General features: G+C 45.5%; 1 non-coding gene across 1 annotated transcript; it reads left to right on the top strand.

The window, feature by feature from the left end:
* The first annotated feature begins 2,208 nt into the window (after positions 1 to 2,208).
* On the top strand, positions 2,209 to 2,315 carry LOC129497968 (U6 spliceosomal RNA). The gene has a single exon (XR_008662017.1). It is a non-coding gene; the product is annotated as a U6 spliceosomal RNA (small nuclear RNA).
* Positions 2,316 to 3,855: the final 1,540 nt, after the last annotated feature.

The following is a 3,855-nucleotide window of genomic DNA, read 5'->3' on the forward strand; positions in this document are numbered from 1 at the left end:
TCCCTCCTCCTCTCTCTGGGACTTAGAGATGCCTGAGCAATGAAAGTGCTTAATAAATGCAGTTTTCTTTTTCTGAACACCAGAAACACTGACTGTAGCACTTACTGTGTTTTGCTTTGTATCATGGCTGTTTGTGAACTTCCTATATCTGCTACTAGATTATAAGCCCAGTGAAGGTAACAGCTACTGTGTCCTATTCACCTTTTACTACACAGGGCTTAAAGTCTCTTTTACAGTAGCTGCCAAATACACTTGTTGAAAGCCTAAGTAAAGGAAGAGGCCCTAGAAGTATAAAGACATGCTCCCTTAGGGTCTCAGTTATACACAGTCTGACACTGGGCCTGCCTGTGTATTTGCTTAACAAATATTTGTTGATCAGATGGGCATATGTGGCAGCAAGGAACCAGGGTTCTTGTGAGGGAAGCTGGAAACCAGGTGAGCATGCTTGGCCCAGTGATGGCGCCACAGGTATCTGGGAGGAGGTTGGTTCTCTGAAGTGGATGGAGTTTGAAACTCAGACAGCTGTCCAGGGCCATTCCCGCCCCACTACAAGCACCTGCCCCCTGACTTCTAAGGAGAGGGAAGGGGGACTGCAGCTGAAAGAGACAATGAAGGAAATGCAATTGAAAGAGGGCTGGGATAAAAGTCTTAAGAGACCGAGGAGGAGCAGACAGTCCTGTTTTGGCAACAGGTCGCGGGGAGTGATTCTCCTCAGACTGGGCTGCATCATCACTGACCTCCAGCCCTGTTGGTGACGTTGCTCCGAAGGAGCATCAGGCATCCAAGAGCAGAGCCAGAACACATTCATGGAGCTTTACAAACTTAGAGCAGAAGTGAAGGGGCCCCATAGTAGCGGAGAGGCCTGGGCAATATGGCAGTGGGCAAGCACTTTCTAAGAACTCCCAGTTATGAGGGACTTTACCTGGTAAATGGATATTTTGATAGATTAAATAGAAGTTGGCAGAATCTGAGTAATGCGGATTATCCTATTATTATGGTGCTCTTTTCCCCTTGGCTAATGCAACCCAAGAAACAAGTGACCTATATTACTATATGCATTCATGGAGTGAAGAAAGAGTCTGAAAGAGAGAAGAAATGCAGAGAGGATAATGACTCATTGACAGAACAGGTGTGCCAACTGAGACACGGAAAGAATGTAGGTGAGCCCTAGATTTTACTGTAGTATACCTGGCGACTTTTGCTCAGGAAATCATGGTGGGACAACATGGGTGGGATATACTTCGTAAGACCAAAGAAGAATTAAAAAAAAAAAAAAAACTAAAACAAATATCTGAGTAGAATAAGACAGGAATGAAGGAGGTGTTACAGAAGACATAGACAAAAAATATTTTTTGAGAATTTTCTAGATTTCATCACTGTTTCACATAGATTGTTTCTTCTGATTCTGTGACAACACTGTGAAGTGGGTAGAATATCACAGTCCTGTTTTATAGATGAGCAAAAACATTGGGGGAGGGGCGGGTAAAGGAATTGTCCAGAGTAAGTGGCAGGTGGGGAATTGAACCTAGGTTTGTATACTGCAGATCTCTTACTCTTGTGCTATTGCCCTAATGAGCAGTGACATTTTGTACCTTCTCTCTCATTTTATCTCTTTTATATAAAACATTTTATTTATTTTTTTAAATCTTTTTATTTATTTATTTTTTTTAATTTTTATTTATTTATGATAGTCACACAGAGGGGGGGCAGAGACACAGGCAGAGGGAGAAGCAGACTCCATGCACCAGGAGCCCGACGTGGGATTCGATCCCGGGTCTCCAGGATCGCGCCCTGGGCCAAAGGCAGGTGCTAAACCGCTGCGCCACCCAGGGATCCCTATAAAACATTTTATATCTTATATACATCATATATCTTAGATCTCACCAATCTATCAAAAAATCTCCATGTGACTCTGATAGAAATAGAACGTCCACTTTTCCTGAGAGTGACATTTGTAGAGTCGTAGGCTGTTTCTCTATGATTTCCAATAAAGCTTATGGACATAAAATTTTTCAAGAGTATTATTGGAAATAAATTTAAGGTGATATTTTAGTTGTTATTCTGAACACCTTGCATCCACTTTGACTTTGTGTCCCACTGATGACACCTGCCATTTCCATAGGGGGTTCAGAAGACGGCTGACCACCTGGTGTAGAGGCAGGGGCACTTCTGGAAGGTGATGGAGGAAAACCTTAGAAAGCTCAGGTGGTGCTCGCTTCAACAGCACATTTACTACAATTAGAATGATCTAGAGAGGCTGAGTGTGGCCCCTGTACGAAGATGACCTGTAAATTCATGAAGCATTCTATGTTAAAAAAAAAAAAAAAAGAAAAGAAAGAAAGAAAGCCTGGATGGCTGTGGCTGTGCTGGGCATGGCGATGCACTGCCAAGGTCCCTTTGGAAGGAGGATTTGTTGCCCTCGGTTCTGGGAGGGATGTCGGGAAACAGTCTCCAGCAGTCAGCCCCTTTGGGAGCTGCCTCACTCAAGGGCACACATTCCAAGGGATTGCCCACTTCTAATGACCTATCAAGGCAGAGGATAAAAGTGCAGCTATTTGGGCCCATTCAGGGGGGCCAATAACTCTGAGGGGTTATTTGCTCCAACATTCCCAGTGGAATCAGCTGAGGCTGCTGGACCTGCATCTCCCTGTGCCCACACTGCTTCCCTTCTCTCCCTTCCAGAAGTGTGGATCCCAGAAGCATTCCCTATTTCACATCCTGAACCCTAAACTCTTCCTCCTACTTCCTGGAGAGCTTGAACTGTAACAGTTCAACTTATCTATGCTTTCTTTTGGAGCAACAGTTGGTAATTTTCCATAAAGGGCCAGCTAGTCCATATCTTAGCCCTCGCAGTCCAACCTCGCCTTTGTAGTGTGAAAGCGGCCACAGATAAGATGTGGATAAATGAGCATGGCTGTGCTCCAATAAAACTTTATTTACCAAAAAAGTGCTTGGCTGGATTTGGCCTGTGGCTATAGTTGCCAGAGAATTACTGATTACTGAGGATTATTGATTCATCTCAGAAGATTGGAGAATTCTGGAGAATCCCCGATTAATTTCTTCATGCCCAATATTGCGTAAGTTTCAAAGTAATCATTAGTGTGCGTAGTGAGTGCTGAATGCTGGATAAAGCAGTAGGATACACTCTTAACAGAGCTCGCAGCCCACAAATACAGTTTCAGCATAAGACAGATTTATGATCTAATTGCTATAAGGTACTTTTAGAGGTTGTCTTCTGCTCTAGGCAGAGCTGTTCCCCTTCAGCCTGGTTCATTAGCGACTTGGCATGCCCTTCTCAGGATCCATGGAGATGGAGAAAGAAGACTCCCAAAGGGAAGACCGAGAGAAGGAAAGGGCCAAAGGCTTTGCCAGCACTTTTGCATATGTTATTTCGCTTCCTTCACACAAACTGTGGGTATTAGTGTTCCTGATCTGCGTTGGGAGGGATTCCTCAGAGACGGTAAGGAGTCTGGTCTGCAGGGCTTGTAAACAGCAGAACTGGTTTTAAGCCCAGGGATGTGGGACTCCAGAGACCATGGCCTTTCCATTCCCCCCAGGCTGACCTATCAGCTCGGCCTTGGATTGGGGATAGTTCCTCCTTAAACCTGATCATTTCTGCCTGCGAGGGCTTGGCACAAAGAGCTGCATCCTGGACCAGCTTTCATGGCTCCGTTCCTGGGGTTCATTGGAGGCTGCGTTTCCACATTCTTGCCGTTGGCCAGCCCTGGGCCATGGCATCTGATGAGTTGAGGCTTTTGGATGCCGGGGCCCGGCTGGGTGGTGCTGGCTTTGAAGTTCACTTTCAATCCTTGCAGGTATGAGCATGGTGGGGGCCGCGCACCAGGCCCTATCGCC

Source organism: Nyctereutes procyonoides, unplaced genomic scaffold, assembly GCF_905146905.1.
Source record: "Nyctereutes procyonoides isolate TBG_1078 unplaced genomic scaffold, NYPRO_anot_genome, whole genome shotgun sequence".
In the NCBI taxonomy this organism is placed as follows: domain Eukaryota; kingdom Metazoa; phylum Chordata; class Mammalia; order Carnivora; family Canidae; genus Nyctereutes; species Nyctereutes procyonoides.